Genomic DNA, 17,208 nt, shown 5'->3' with positions numbered 1-17,208 from the left:
TGAAGTGGATAGCCACTGCTGTCGCCAGGATCGAACCCTGGGTCTCCTGCATTGCAGGCAGATTCTTGACTGTCTGAGCCACCAGGGGAGCCCTGGTGAATCCCAGCCTCTTTGCAAACAGGAAAAAGTGAACTGGCGAGGAAAAGTAAGTACCTGCCCACACCTGTTCCTCCACTGTTCGTGAAGGAAGTGGTAATTCAGAGCAAACAACCAATTAACTAGTCTTCATGCTGAGAATTTATTGAAATTATATTTTGTGCCTGTGAGGTACACAAAGTTTAAGACATGATTCCTCACCTGTCCCTACCTCCCATCTAGTTAGGAAGGGTGACATGAACACTAATAAACCGCTAGACCCAGAGTAGCTGAAAGTTACTCAGTGACACTGGCTATAAGCAACGTAGGAGTTCAGACAGCATGGTTGCACAATAGAAAAATCACTCATTAGTTGTTCCATTCTCTACTCAAACTGTACAGACCAAAAATTGCAAACTAGCGGCTGCCACGGTGAATTTGGCTTTGCCGGCTCAACCAGCAAAAAAAAAAAAACCTCCCTTTTTTTAAAAAGACTTACTGAAGATTTCAAAAATCTCGATTTCTGTGCTTTTGAAAAAAGTCAAAGGTAAGATATAATAGTCAGTTTAAGAAATATACTTGGGCTTCCGTGGTGGCTCAGTGGTAAAGAATCCACCTGCCAATGCAGGAGACACGGGTTCAATCCCTGGTCCAGGAAGATCCTGCGTGCTGCAGAGCGACTGAGCCTGTGGGCAACAGCTACTGAGCCTGGGCTCCAAAGCGCGGGAGTCACATCCTGAGCCCACAGGCTGCAGCCACTGCATCCTGCGTGTCCTGGCGTCCGAGATCCACGGCAAGAGAAGTCGCTGCAACGGGAAGCCCACGCACCACGACAAAGAGTAGCCCCGCTCACCGCAACTAGAGGAAAGTGGCTCAGCAACAACAAAGACCCAACACAGCCAAAAATAAATAAATAAAATTGTATGCATATACATATATATATATAAAGAAATAGACTCACAGACTTAGAGAACAAACATGGTTGGGGGGGCATAGCAGGGAGGGACAGTTAGGGAGTTTGGAATTGATGTGTATACACTGCTATATTTTAAATGAATCACCAGAAGGACCTACTATATATCACAGGGAACTCTGCTCAACATTATGTAACTACCTAAATGGGGAAAGAATTTGGAAAAGAATAGATACACATATAACTGAACCACTTTGCTTTATACCTGCAACTAACACAACATTGTTTATTAACTGTACTCCAACGGAAAATAAAATGTTATTTCCCAGAAAAAAAAAATCCAGAAACAAAAATATAGGTTAGGACAGGTTATGCTGCAGTAGTAAACATCCTCCAAAACTCAGTGGCTTAACATGAGAAGAGTTGATTCTTACTGCACAAGACTGCTGTGCATTGAGGTGGCAGTCAGGGCACCTGGCCTGCAGGTGATGGCTCAGTATGGCACCTCCGTATCAGCAAATGTGCCTCTGGTCAAGATGGCATGGAAAGAGAGAGAGGTGGAGAGGGCCGTGCACCCGCAGTTAAATATTTCCTCTTGGAGTGACATACATCACTTTAGTTTGCATCTCATTGGCCAAAACAAGTCACATGGCCATTCTTAATTTCAAAGAGGTGGAGAAATTCAGTCCTCCTGTGTACCAGGAGAAGAAGAGAACTATGTAGTAGTGAACGGTTAATATATATCCCATCATAAACACTCTAATGGCAACAATGGGCTGCAGCCTACTTGAAGCTGCCCCCTTGGATGGGACTTAAACACCCCAGTTTGCCATAGTATCCACCCAGCCTACTGGAGCATTTACATGGCTTGCCTGGCCTCTGGAAGCATTTGATTTTGCAGCTCCTGGTATAAATAAAACCATTCTCAATATCAGTCTTTCAGTGGCCCTAGTGATCCATGGGGTTATCACAAAGTTTTAAAAAATGAGGTTTTAAAAAATTAGCTAAATTTTTAAAATGCCACAGAGAGTTCTTAGGTGAAGGGCAGGATGGTATCATAAAATCAAACAAGAAGTTGAGATTGGCTGTTATATAGTCTACAAAATACAGAGACCTGTTTATGATGGTTTCTTCCTCCTACTTTCCCCTGGCTCAATGAAATATCTACAGGAGAGACCAGAAGTGAGCCTTCCACTCTCTTCCTTAGGGTAGGAGGAGAAGTCTACATGGTAGGTTTGGGGTGGGGTATGTCTGGTTTAAAGTTTTTTTAATTTCCCATATATATGTATGTGTATATATTCATGGCTGAAGTATTTAAGAAGAAAATTTGAGTTGCCACTCAACCATCTGAGACCAAATACTGAACTACACTGAGCGGCTATATTACAGTTCAAAGTTCAGTTAGTCATTTAAATAATTTAGACACCTTTGTTTGAGTGTTTGCTATGAGACATACACTATATGCCACTCTATTTGAGGGGGCAAAGCAAAAAGAAGATATCATCCTTGCCCATAAAGACGACAGAATAGAGGCCAGGAAGATGGATGATATTCATTAAAATGGGGAAATGAGGACTTAAGTGATCTAGGGAGGAGCTGATGCATTCTGCTCCCAGAATATTCTGTTTTAGCATATGTCTTGAAAACACCTGGGAGAACCTGAAAGGTCCATGTGGGGATGTCATTGTGTAAGTCATGCATATACAGGTGCTCCCTGAAGTTGACACCAGGACTGTAGGTAGAATCACCAAACTCCTTTAAAGATGATCTTTAGAAATATTGAATTTCAGATAGTAGGTGATTAACAAATTTTGAGTTAATGAATGAGTAAACAGAAGCTGGCCTAGGACTCAGTCTTAGGAGATGATGATAATTAACAAACTGGGGCTATAAGAGTAGGCAAAGAAGTTAGCCAACAAAGAGTACCCCCAGAAACACAGAACCTCAAGTTTCCCCAGATCTCGTCTCCCTTGACACAGGAGTGGGTTCCCCACTGCCATGGAAGCCAAAGTGGGTTGTCAGTATGGTCACATGTAACATAGAGAAGATCTGAGATGAGTCCTCTGTACTTGTTTAGATCTGAAAAGTACATTATAAATATAGGGATATAGACTCTAGAGGCCTCAAGTCATTTTTAAAAGAAGGAGTTTAATCTGAAAGCATTGACATTATGCTATGAAAATGTTTCCACTTAGCACCCAAGGAATGCTGCTTCTAGAGAGATGGAAGACCCTTCTTCACGTTTTCCTTTCTTCTTAATCCCTGTCCCTTCATACCTACAAAATGTTACTATGGATTGGTCAAATTCCTCCATAAAATCTTTGGACCTCAGTTTCCCTGTCTGCTAGATGAGGACAATAGTAGTGCCTACTTTAGAAGGTTGATGTGAGGATTCAGTGTGATACTTATTATTAATACCTTCCACACTCGGAGTTCAATAAGTTTGCCTGTATTTGTCATTATCATCTTCACCACCATCCTCATTACGTTTTAGCCAACCCAAGCCCTACTGCTAAGTAACCATTTTAGATTTGTCAAACCTAGAGAGATTTCTCCCTCTTTCAACCTTGAGTAGCATATCCCCACCCATGTATCAGTAATCATATGCTATTTTAAATTATTCTCTCTTTTAAAAATTTTTTTGTTTATTTGGCTGTGTTGGGCCTTAGTTGCATCATATCAGATCTTTCACTGAGACACACAGACTCTCTGGTTGTGGCTTGCAGGGTTAGTAGTTGTAGCCTTAGTTGCCCCGCAGCATGTGGGATCCTAGTTCTCTGCCCAGGAATCAAACCCACATCCCCTGTATTGCAAGGTAGATTCTTAATCACTGGGCCACCAGGAAAGTCCCTAAAAGTGTTCTGTTTATTTCATATACACAGTGTCATTCCAGCATGCTTGAGGTTACCTGAGATGCAGGGATATCTTACATTTCTAAAACTCCTATAGCACCTGTCATATACTGACTTTGAGGTTGGCATTTAACGGCCACTTAAATAAGTAGTGGGCATGAGTCAGAATATAATTTCTTTTGTATCCCCAATAATGTCGAAAGCACCCTGGACTCCCAGCACTTAAGGAATTTTCATCAAACGGATGCTGAGCAGAATATAAAAGATCAGTCACTCCTCATACAGCACACACTTGTGGAATATTTAAGTGAGGAAGGGGCTGTATTTTATAGATGAGGAAATTGAGGCCCACACTGATGACATAGATCCAGCTGAACAAAAGTTATGACGGGAATAATTCTCGGGCCTCTCTTTATGCTCTGTGTTCTGAAACAACCACCAATAAAAAAGTTATTTCAGCAAATGTTTATCGAAGGGGGAAAAAAACGTCCCCGAGGTTTTCTGCTGGAGGTAGCGTTTCCTCTTACACTCAACAGTTTTGGTGGTGTGGCAGACCGACCGAGGTGTGGCAAGGAGCCAAGGGGAGGGGGCCCTGTGACTGGGCTGTTGTGTGAGCCCCAGTGTGGGGCGAGGGATGGGACTTTTCACTTCTAGGAAAGCTCTTCCAGCTCCAGGCAATCCAGGCCAGGTTTTGCCACCTGCTTTCCTAAGCACACCACCCTGCCTTGGCCCAAGGGTGCCTTCCAGAGAGCTCCATACCTGTCCCCAAGCCAAGCTCACAGAAATTCAACCCAGGAACCAGAAGAGTTCCCCACACTTGGAACCTGGCGGGGGGGGGGTGTTGAGCGGAGCGGGGGGGGGGGGGGGGGTTGAGCGGGGGGTGGGGGGGGCGGGTTGCTGCTGTCCCTGGGCAAGGAGGAGAAAATATTTGCAGTCATTAAATAGAACTCACTGCTGTTAGAAGGACACATCTGGGGCTGGCCGCAGGATGAGGCTCTGAGGGGGGCCGCTTGCCCTGCAGCCGGAGGAGTCCTCCGGACAAGGCGCCTTTGGTAGCACCGGCCAGGCTCACAGGCTCCACATTTCCCTACCCTCGCCTCCCGCCAGTGTTTCTCTCTCTCTTAAATATACCTTCCTAATCCTCTCCTTCCTCCTTTTTAAAGCCTGCCTTTCCTTTCAAATGCTTCCTCAAATGCCAACTTGTTATTTTTGTGCCCTCCCCTTCAGGAGCCTTCCCCAGCGCTCTGACTGAAAGTACCCTTCAGACCACAGGGCTGGATCTTCATTCATTCCTTCATTCATTCATTCACTCAACAAATATTTGATTCCATGTGCAGGACTGTGGCAATACCATTGTGAACAAGGCTGGCCCAGTTCTTTGATGAATCAGTCATTAGCTAATTAACTAAATAATTACAACTGTGCAAAGGAGAATGAAGGGGTGTTACAAGATAGACAGAGAAACCAGTCTTTTTCTTCCTGGTCAGAGCCTCTTCTCCAAATCAGCTTGGTGCCCCAGGTCTCTTCCTCACATCACAGGAGCAGGTGTCTTATCAAAAGCTTCCTAGGAGCTTGTTCCCTTCTCCCATAGGTGACAGTCTCAGTGCTCCAGGCGGTCTCCTCAGACTCCTCTGCCCAGCCCTAACTCTCCCAGACCTCTTCATATCATGAGGTCTCAGGTTGTCACCCGTGGCCACCCACACACACGGTTTTCATCTGCTTGTCTGATCTTCAAAGGTTAGCGCATCTTGCAGGGCAGAAGAGCTCAGTGGCACAGAGCACAGACTCTGCAACCAGACTGTCCCGTCTCTGATACATACTGTGTGGCCTTGGGCAAGTTACTTAACAGCTCTGTGCTCGATTCCATCATCATTAAAATGGGTGTGTGTGTGTGATAATACCCAACCCATAGGAGTATTGGGGGCTTCTCTGTTGGCACAGATGGTAAAGAATCTGCCTGCAATGTGGGAGACCTGGGTTCAGTTCCTGGGTCAAGAAGATCCCCTGGAGAAGGAACTGGCAACCCACTGCAGTATTCTTGCCTGGAGAATCTCATGGACAGAGGAGCCTGGCAGGCTAGAATCCATGGGTTCACAGAAAGTTGACACAAATGAGCAACTAACACACACACATAGGGGTATTATAAAAGTTTAAATATATAAATATTCAAAGAGTTACTGCCTGCAAAGCACTTGGGACAGTGGTTAGCACAAGTAAGGGCTCAGCAAGGGAGTTCTTGGATGCTATAGTTTGAAACCCCCTTTGACAAGGTGTCCAGCCTTGGTCTGAACCCAGCTTGGGTCAGAGGCTCAGGGTGCTGCTTGCGTGGGAGAAGAGTTTGGACCTTTCTTAAAAAGACAAGACACTGGCAGCAATGAAGACTGCCTGGAAGCAAAATAGGCAAGGGTGTTGAAGCCAGCTGGATGTGGGGCATGTGGATCTCAGGGATCTCCACGCCCTAAATCAGGGCCATTCTGACTGTCTGTTGCTCCAGCAACAAGAAGGGAGCCCAGAGACCTGGTTTTGAGCAGGGCTCACCTACCTCCAGCTTCTTACATTCTATGTGCTGTGCTTAGTCACTCAGTCATGTCCATCTCTTTGCAACCCCATTGACTGTAGCCCACCAAGCTCCTATGTCCATGGAGATACTCCAGGCAAGAATACTGGAGTTGGTTGCCATGACCTCCTCCAGGGGTTCACAGAATAATGAAGGAAGCAATAGAAGATTCACTCTGAAAACAAAAACACCATATAATCATTCTATGCTGTTAATGTTACATATCCAGGTAAGATTACTAAACCCATTTCGGAAGCTAGCCAAGGTACTAGGAACTAAGGGGTTCATATTCTTTTTTTTTTTTTTTTTTGGCAGAAAGTCCCTTGGACTGCAAGGAGATCCAACCAGTCCATCCTGAATATTCATTGGAAGGACTGACATTGAAGCTGAAACTCCAACACTTTGGCCACCTGATGCGAAGAACTGACTCATTTGAAAAGACCCTGATGCTGAGAAAGATTGAGGGCAGGAGGAGAAGGGGACGACAAAGGATGAGATGGTTGGATGGCATCACTGACTCAATGGATGTGAGTTTGAGTAAGCTCTGGGAGCTGGAGATGGACAGGGAAGCATGCCTTCCTGTAGTCCATAGGGTGGCAAAGAGTCGGACATGACTGAGCGACTGAACTGAATTGATGCTGCCCATGCAATCTTAGTCTCTCTACCAGGGTTGGAACCCCTGTCCCCTACACTGGGAGCACCGAGTCTTAACCACTGGACTGCCAGGGAAGACCCAGGGGGTTAATGTCTATGTGTAAAAGCTTAGTTTCTGGTTCTTAGAGGTTTCTCATTTGGGACTTGGCCTCTCAAAGAAGAAAGAGCTTTTCCAAGCCACAGGGCTTAGTAATCATGGTCTCAGAGAGAAAGCTCCCTTAAGGAGGCACCATTGCCCATCACCCCTCCCCCCCACCACCGTTATGGAAGCATCAAAGTAAAGCCCACGTGTGGTCAGGGGGTTGGCTGCCAGCCTCCTCTAAGAGCAGCTGGTGGACCCAAGTGCACACATGCCCCCATTTGGCCAGGCTCATCCAGCAGGGACAGCTGCACCCTCTCCCTGGGGGAAGGCTCCCTGCCTTGGGCTAGTGTGGAACTGTAGCCAGGTGCCATTACATCCCAGACTCAGTCTCTGTGTTAACAGAGATGAGCCAGGGCCCATAGGCCCAGTCAAAGGAAGTTAGTCAGGTGCTCTTTAAAAGACATCATGAGCAGTAAAACAAATCAAAATAAATTGGCAGAAAGACAGAGCTCTCCCCACCAATCGAAGAATATGGTTTCTTCTGCACTCAATTTTTAAGGTCAGAAAAACCGCTTCCTTAGACACCCCCTTGCATCTCATTGGCCAGATTTAGTCACACGCCCATCTCTAGACCAATCCCTGGCCAGGGTGCTAGGTTGATTATGATCAGCTTCATTCCTTGGAGGCGGCATGGATACCAGAGCTAAGTAGAAGCTCTACCAGCTGAGAAGGCAGAGGTGGGGAGTTAGACATGCAACTTCCAGCAAAGGGAGAAAGTGTTAAAACTTAAAGGATGAAGCATGGCTTTGAAGCCAAAGAACTGGGTCCAAATGGTGCCTCTTACCAACTGAAAAAAGTTGAGTGGGATACTTCATCTCTGAGAGCCTCAGGTTCCTCTAACAAGGCTGTTGTGACGGTCAAAGGAAATAATTTAATGTTCATGCAAGCCCCTGGCAGAGTTTAACATCCTATGAGATAGATGCCTCTACAATTATCACTACCAGTGAAATGGTGATGCAAGTGGATCTTCATGGAAGGGAAAGTGGCTGGAGTTGCCTGTTAGGGGCACTCATTTGGTTTCTTTACAGGCTGTGGCTAAGTGACCCTTTTTGGATGAAGCTGACTACTGTATATACTACTTGATCTTAATTACATTAATACCTGGTTCATTCTCTATCCAAAAGCAATATATATCATTTAAAGTTCTTAGGTCCTTTAAAAAGCAATCCTAATTGCAGCGCAAATGCACATGTGTAAATTCCAAATTCAATTATGCTAATAGAGCTATTGGGGAGAATGTCCAATAAACATTAAATGCATTAAAAGTATGTGACAAAATGTCAAAGTTCATCAGCTGTTCTCAACTAATCTCTCAAAGGTCATGGTACTCAAGGGTGTTTGCGATGGTCAAAGATGATAAAATTACCTCAAGCTTGAACACCAATCTTTGTTACTCTAACACAGAGCTTTCTTCCCCAGAGTGATATCAGAAACAGAAGAGTGTTTGGCTGGTGAAGGAAAGAATGGAGACTGGGGGATCTGCCAGGTCACTCGGGCAGATGAAATGTAGGTAATTGAAATTGAAATTGAAATAGAGAATCATTCAGTCAGACTCTGCGACCCCATGGACTGTAGAGCCCATGGAATTCTCCAGGCCAAAATACTGGAGTGGGTAGCTGTTCCCTTCTCCAGGGGATCTTCCCAAAGCAGGGATTGAACCCAGGTCTCCTGCATTGCAGGTGGATTCTTTCCTAGCTGAGCCACCAGGGAATCTGAAATGTAGGTACCTTTCTGTTTTTCCCTGCCTGATCCATTGGCTTGGGCCTATTAAGAAGCATCTTCTCTGGGTCTCAGAACATGTGTGGGTTTGAAAGCTCTAGTTCTGAAAAAGACCTTCTACACCAACATACAATAAAGAGAAGTTCCATTCTGTCAGACATCTAATTGTCTCTCCTGAGTACAAGGGATTGCTATGGTCAGTGGTGGCAACAGCCAAACAAATGAAATCAACTCTTAAAAAATATTCACATTTTTAATAGTAGCTAATATTAATTGAGTACTGTATGCCAATCACTGTGCTAAATGATTTAAAATTTATTAATTCTTTAAATCATCACACACACAAATATGAAGCAGGCATATTATTATTATCCCCATGTTACAGATGAGGAAATAAAAGCACAGAATGTTCAGCTAATTTGCTATAGATCACAGCTAGTTAGGGGGCAGAGCTAGGACTCAAACACAGACAGTCTGGCTCCAAAGCACATGCCCTTAACCATATACATTATGGTGTTTTATTTGTTTCTTCTTTTTAATAGACTTTATTTTCTAGAGCATTTTTAGTTTTACAGCAAAACTGAGCAGAAAGTATAGAGATTTCCCATATCCTTCCTGTCCCCTATGTAAGCGCAGCCTTCTCCACTATCAACATCCTCACGAGAGTGGTACACTGTAATTGATGAACCCTCATTGACACATCTTTACCCAAAGTCCATCATTTACTTTAGGGTTCAGCCTGAATGTTGTACATTCTATGGATCTAGACAAATGTCTCATGGCATATATCCCTCATTATAGTACCATACCGAGTAATTTCACTACCCTAAAAAGTCTCTGTGCTCCACCTATTCATCCCTTCCTCCCCACTAGCCACCAGAAACCACTAATCTGCTAACTGCATCCATCATTTTGCTTCTTCTAGAATGTCATATAGTTGAATTACACTGTCTGTAGCCTTTTCAGACTGGTTTCTTTCCCTTAGTAATATGCATTTAAGTTTCCTTCATGTCATTTCTTTTGAATGCTGAATAACAGTCCAATGTCTGGATATACCACAGTTTATCCATCCACCTCCTGAAGGGCATCTTGGTTGCTTCCTAATTTTGGCAATTATGAATAAATCTGCTGTAAACATTTGCTTGCAGGCTTTTAAAAAATGTATTTAGTTTTTTATTTATTGGCTGTGCTGGGTCTTTGTTGCTGCCCAGGCTTTTCTCTAGTTGGGTCAAGCAGGTGTTACTCTCTAGTTGCAGTGTGGGCTTCTCATTGCGGTGCCTTCTCTTATTGTGGAGCACAGGCTCTGGGGCAAGCAGACTTTAGTTGCAGCTCAGTATTGGGCTCAGTATTGTGGCATCTGGACTTTACGGAGCACAAGTTCAATAGTTGTGGCGCATGGGCTTAGTTGTTCTGTAGCTTGTGGGATCTTCCCAGATCAGGGATCGAACTGTTTTCTTCTGCATGGGCAGGCAGATTCTTTACCACTGAGCCACCAGGGAAGCCCCCTCCTTGCAGGGTTTTATGCAGACATGTTTTCAGCTCATTTGGGTAAATACCAAGGAGAACAATTGCTGCATCATACAGTAAAAGTAGGTTTACCTTTGTAAGAAATCACCAAGTTGTACCATTTTGATTTCCACCAGCCATGAATGGGAGTTCCTATTTCTCCACGTCCTCACCTGCATTGGATTTCATCAGTACTTTGGATTTTGGCCATTCTACTAAGTGTGTCCTGGTGGCTCAGACAGTAATCAATCTGCCTGCAATGCAGGAGCCCCATCTTTGATCCCTGGGTCAGGACGATCCCCTGGAGAAGGGAATGGCTACGCAGTCCAGGATTCTTGCCTGGATATTTCCATGGACAGAGGAGCCTGGTGGACTATAGTTCAGGGGGTCACAAAGAATCAGACAGGACTGAGCAGCTAACACACACAATAAATGTGTGGTGTTGTTTTGTTAATTGTGGTATATCTTCTTTGGTGAAGTGTCTGTTCAGAGCTTTCAGCTATCTATAATCAAGTTTGTTTTTTATTGTTGAGTTTTATCATATAGCATTTTTAAGGATGAAAGTGTGGATTCATAGAATGTCAGGGATGGAAAGACCTCAGAAATCAACCAGTCCATCCTCCTCACTTTACAGATATAACAAATGAGTCCCAGAGGCACTCAGATGGGGCAAAGCTGGAACCAGAGCCCAAGAGTTCAGTGCCTCTTCACCGACAGTGTGTGTCATCAGACAATTTCCTCTGTGAGCAGGTAGCTCCCGAAGAACAGGAGTCACTCCTGGTCATCTGTCTATCTTTCCCTCATACCTCACCTGCCACACAGTCAGTGACTATCTATAGGAGAGAGAAAGAAATTACTTTCTTCTGGCATCTCTGCACCCTTTCCAACGGGCAGGCCCCTCTGCCCTCTGCTCTAGTTTCTAAAAGGAGTGAAGAGAAGTAATGTTTTGGATCTTCTATGGTGCAACAGGTGAGGGTAGAGGCCGTGTCAGAGTGTAATTCTTCACCTTGACTGTACAGCGGCATCACCTGCAGGGTTAAAAAAAAAAACAAAACACAAAAACTGGATGCCTGAGCCTCATCCCCGGATGTATGGATTCCATACATGGTGTTAGTTTATTATCCACCAGGCCCTGGGCTAAGCCCTTCACATGCAGCATCCTATTTAATCTTTCCTTATGCAGTCCTACAATGCAGACAGTATTCTCCTCCTCCATCTGTAAATGAAGAAACTAGGGGCTTCCCTGGTGGTTCAGCAGTAAAGAATCTGCCTGCAGTGCAGGAGAAGCAGGAGACAAAGGTTTGATCCCTGGGGAGGGAAGATCCCCTAGAGGAGGAAATGGCGACCCACTCCAGTATTCTTGCCTAGAAAATCCCATGGACAGAGGAACCTGGTGGGCTATAATCATAGGGTCGCAGAGTCAGATAACGACTGAACGACTGAGCGTGCACATACATGGTTCAGAAAGGTTAAGAAACTAACTCGCCCAGGGTCACACAGCTAGTATATACCGGAACCACTATGCAAATGAAAACCACCTAACTGCATGCACACAGGCACTGAGGTCTCTACGCTCGACCCTGTGCAAACCCCGCGTTTTGAGACCCCAGAAGCCAAAAGGCAGACATGGGACCCCCAGAAGAAGGCTACTAAGAGAAAGCTCTTCACAAGCTGTGATGTTGGCACGGCCCATATAGGGGTCCTGAGAGCTGTATGTGAGGACCCAAATTAGAACCCATCAGCTCTACCAAAGACCAGAGCTCACAGACGCCCACACACTTGTTCTAATTTGCACACCATTCAGACAGAGCCCTCACTCTTTAATTTTTCTGACACTGAAGGGATTTTTTAATTGAACTGTAACACACGACTCTGGAGCAGGAACTAACAACCCACTCCAGTATTCTTGCCTGGAGAATTTCATGGACAGAGGAGCCTCGCGGGCTACAGTCCATGGGGTCACAAAGAGTAGGACATGACTCAGCGACTAATATACATAACACACAAACAAAGAGGCACACAAATATTAAGTACAGCTCGATGAATGTTCACAAAGCAGACACGTGGGGTAACCTGCTCCACTTATTTTAGCTAACATCTTTAGGCATCTCCAGTTATCGTAAGGGTTTCATTGAAGACTCCAAAGCAAACATTTTAAAACTGAATCTCATATACAGATAAAGGTCCTTTTGCTATTGTTGTTCACTAAGTCTTTTGCCACCCCATGGACTGTAACCCACCAGGCTCTTCTGTCCATAGGGTTTTCCAGGCAAGAATACTAGATTGGGTTGCCATTTCCTTCTCCAGGGAATCTTCCCGGACCAGGGATCAAACCCACGTCTACTACATTGGCAGGCAGATTCTTTACCACTGAGCCACTGGGAAAATGTCCTTTTACAAAAGAAATATTTGCAATAATAAAGTGGACAGAGGCATTGACTGTGGAGGTAGGGGGCGCAGACTTTGGGGACAGAGAGCTGGGTTCTCCAGGGACCTCAGCAAGCACTCTGCAATGAGACAGTAAATGCATCCCCTGGCAAGGCTCAAGGCTCACTCAGGTTTTCCTTTTTCTCCAGCCATATGCATATTGCATGAATTTCTCATGTCTTTTTCCTTCCCTCCACAAAAGGAAATTATGAATAGTTTTTCCCTTCTTTTTCATCTTGTGAATGATGCCAATGCAGGAAGAAAAAAAAAAAACAACCTCCAAGCTCCCAGATTTGATGTTCTAAGAGGGCTTTTGCAGGAAACTAAAAATAAAATTAAAAAAAATTTTTAGATAATAAAATAAGCAAACAAAAGCAACAGAGCACTACAATGTCTAAAAAGCCTGGAAATCACTGTGTTGCTATTTTAAACAAAATGTGAACTTTTAATTTAGGAGTCAGTTTGATATTTCTTCTAGATCATTAAATCCTAGGAGGGATCCTTTTACTCTTAGACATGATGATTTTCAATGGCAGTGAGAGGGAGAGACCCTCTATCCTGGGCCACGTTTTTATTTTTTGCGGCTCCGGGGCTTCCCTGGTGGCCCTGATGATAAAGAATCTGTCCTCAGTGCGAGAGACCTGGGTTCGATCCCTGGGTCAGGAAGATCCCCTAGAGAAGGGAATGGCAACGTACTCCAGTATTCTTTCCTGGAGAATTCCATGGACAGAGGAACCTGGCAGGCTACAGTCTATGGGGTCACAAAGAATTGGACACGACTGAGCGACTAACACTCTCACTGTATGTACATCTCACTGTAGGCCATACTTCCCCGCTGTGTGCTCTCAGGACTGGGACTGGGAGGCAACATGCTAGCGGTTCCAGCACAGGCTTGACAATCAGACAAACTGGGCTCCGATCCAGCCTCTGTTACAGCCTGGCTCTATGACCACAGGCAAGCCACTTACTCTCCTCCCACATCAGTGTCCTCAAGTGTAAAATGAGTCCTCGTCTGCACCTTCTGTAACTGTAGTGAGGGTCAATGAGGCGTGTAAAGTATGATCTCCGTGCCTGGCATGGTGATGAATTATTCCTCCGTCCTTATTAGGATAACCTGCCTCCTATTTTCAGAAAATATGCAGGAAGAGAGAGCAGTGGATCCAGTACCACAGCAGCAAGGGGAGGGAGACAGAGAAGAGGAGTCCAGGGGATGTTCCCAGTTCAGGGAACATTTGTCATTTGCCTTCAGGTCCTGACTCAGAATGCTGAGGGGCAGGTTAATTTCTGCAGGTCAGCGAAGAGACTTCCGCGCCAAGCCAGAAATAAAAATATTGATTCTTGAGGCTCAGTCCTGGAAGCCTGAGGTGTCAAAGCCAGAAATGCAATGGTCCCTTCATCTGCAGGGGCTCTCAGCCCAGCCTGGATCAGCGCTGCCAGCCAGAAAGACTTGCCTTCAGAAACACCCAGACCAATGCAAGATTGGTTGCCATGACAACCCAGGAGCCAAGTGGGCTGGTAGCATTTGAACCCCTCCCCACATGCCTGTTCACACACCACAGGCTCACACCCACCTTGCAGGAACCCTGGCTCTCTGAGCCGCAGAAGTCGGGTCCCATAGTTGGGAGAGAGAGTGTGGCCCTTCAGCTCTGCCTCTCTATGCAGTACTCCAAGCTCAGGGCTCCTGGAAACCATAGAGACTACTAGAAGGCAATGAGGCTGTTCAGCATAACTGGTCTCACTAAGTAGCTCTCTGGAATTGACCACCCTTGAGGCCCCTGGGACTCAGGGAAGAAGGAAGGTAACCTTGGGCTCACCGAGGCCCAGGGGAAAGGGGCCCTGAGCCAATCAGACACTTGGATCCTGCCCCTCCTCCCCATCCCCAGGCCCTCCTTTCCTTGTCCCCCCGTAGGACTGTCCATGAAATGCTCCCTACTCCAGTGCTGTAAAATAAAGGCTTAGGGGACTATACTTTCCAGGGGCCTTTGCATTTTAATGGAGACTATGGGCAAAGGAGCCTAGTGGGCTACCATCTTTAAGGTTGCAAAAAGTTGGACATGATTGAAGTGACTTAGCATGCACACATTGAAAATCAAAATGCTTTCAGGCTTAAGGAATAAATCTCTTAATGAGGAATCTTCAAGTTCCCTGAGAGCTGTGGTGGGAGGTAGGAAGGAGATGGCTAAGGGACACCCTTACCAAGAAGGGTGAGAAACACCCTTACCAAGAAGACTACAGTTAGGTTTTAATGTCCAACAGGTTTGAATTTGAGTCCTCCCTATATGACCTTGGGTAGGAGCCTCAGTTCCCGGGTCTGTAAAATGGAGTCATAATTTGAATTCATATGGCTATTAGTACAGAGCCTGGCACAATGTCTCAAGCTCTGACGAAGAACCAGACAAGGAGACTGCTGTGAAGCCCAGCCAAAGCCCAGGTTCAGTCCTGACAGTCTAAGCCTGGGCTGGGGTGTTTATTAGTAACACTGTGTCCAGCTACCAGGGACAGGCAATGAGGGGAAGGGGGGCCTGAAAGAAGGAACAAGTTAAATAGACAACATTTTGATGCCGTTATGCTTATAAGTTTGTTTTTCTCAGGAGGAGCGACTGGGAAAGCATGAGGTCCTTAGAGCAGAGGAGAAAGAAGAGGTACTTGTGAAGACAGAGAAGGGGAAGCAGTAAGGACCACCTGCCCAGGCCCTGAGGACCTCCAAGACCCAAGGCCTGCCGAGGACAACACTGGAGCTGTGCACAAAGGACCTGTTTCTGGCAGGGGCAGTGGCAGTGACTTAAAACTAGTGAGGTATGACCATCTCTACCATAAATGGACTGACATTTATAAAGCTAGGGATGCTGCTGGACACAGAGGATGTTGAGCTAGAAGAATTCTATTTGACTGGAGCGGAGGTCGAGGTTTGAGACAAACCCCCAGGTACCCCCAGTCCCCGTAACACCTGCCTGACTTTGTTAAGGCCATCACCCGTCTCTTCAGGGCAGCAGCAGGATGAAGCAGAGAGAGCCTGGCCCCACCCCAGACCTACCACTGTCAACTGAGGTGATTCATGGGTCTTGAGCCTTCATTGCCTTATCTCTGTAATGAGGGGATACTTCTACTTGGATGGACTGTGAGGTTAAATGTCACAGATGTGACGCAACTAGTGTAATAACCAGGGACAGGTCGCTGGTTATTTGTTGACAGGCACCCAACAAATGTTAACTTCCTTCTTTGACAAAATGAAGAGTACACTCTCCCCACTGTGGTTTTGTTTTACAAATCCACACTTATATTTATTCACTTTTCAGTAGGTTTAAATCCTCGAAGGGTACAGCATCACGCAGATTCTGTGTCCAAAGACCTTAGCCAGGAAGGCTGCCCCAAAATTTGGCACCAACCACGCCACCGCCTCTGTGAGCTCAAGTTATCTTTCCCCAGATTACTCTGGTTTTGTTAGGTTTTCCACCAGGTGTTACTTGTTGTTCTTTGCTTTGCATACATAAGCACATCTCTTGCCTAGAAAGAATTCAGTTTCATCTTGAGCATATACACCCTTCAATTTTCAGGATAGCCATGTGCTCCCTCTTGTTCCATAGACCCTGCTTATAGCCAGCAAAAATGGACTTGCACCACACCCTTCCAAACATATTTGTTGATTTAGAAGTCCTGTTCCCAGCAGGCCTCCACAGGGTCTGAGATGGCTGAAAGAGTTCTCCCCACTGGTTTTTCCTCCTCCCAACATCCCTGCTGGCAGCCATCAAGACAGATTTTATCAGGCATGCTATCAGCTATCAGAAAATCCATCTAACAATGGACTAAATAGACGCTCATTTTCCTCAAAGAAGGAGAAATCTAGAGACAAGTAGCCACTGTTCTGATACTGTGGCTCAGCAACTTCCAGACTACTGTCTCTTTGAGTCTATTAGCCTTTCCCTCACAGTTAAAATATGGCTGCTGCAGCTCCAAGCATCACAGCTCAATTCCAGGCAGGAAAAAGGAGCCAGCACCAGCTGGGAGTTCCATTCACAAACAAGGGAAAAAATTCCCAGAAACCCCCATCAGGCATCTTATTGGCATGATTGTGTCCCATGGTCATTTCTATGTACTAGGGAGGCTGGGAAAGCAAACCAGCCTCTAGTATAGAGGCAGGCAAGAGAGAAAGAACTGCAGAAATGACAGTTGAGGAAGCCAACCCACAGGCCACAGCTGTACATCAGATTAAATACAATGTTTCCATTTATTCATTCAACAAGTGAATTCTGAGCACCTACTATGCCCTGAGCTAGGTGCTGGAGAGGATTGATGAGTCATATCAGACTTGATGCTGGGGGTGAGGAGCCGTTGACACACATTTATGTGCAGGGCGTTGTGGGAA

At 45.5% G+C, this 17,208-nt stretch overlaps 1 long non-coding RNA gene across 1 annotated transcript; it reads left to right on the top strand.

The window, feature by feature from the left end:
• The first annotated feature begins 7,815 nt into the window (after window positions 1-7,815).
• LOC110140136 (uncharacterized) lies at window positions 7,816-16,108 on the top strand. The gene is made up of 3 exons (XR_002314663.2): window positions 7,816-7,989; window positions 8,613-8,699; window positions 15,437-16,108. It is a non-coding gene; the product is annotated as an uncharacterized lncRNA (long non-coding RNA).
• Window positions 16,109-17,208: the final 1,100 nt, after the last annotated feature.

Source organism: Odocoileus virginianus, chromosome 6, assembly GCF_023699985.2.
Source record: "Odocoileus virginianus isolate 20LAN1187 ecotype Illinois chromosome 6, Ovbor_1.2, whole genome shotgun sequence".
Classification (NCBI taxonomy): Eukaryota; Metazoa; Chordata; class Mammalia; order Artiodactyla; family Cervidae; genus Odocoileus; species Odocoileus virginianus.
Note: the sequence above shows the minus strand (reverse complement) of the source record. Positions and strands in the feature narration are given on the sequence as shown.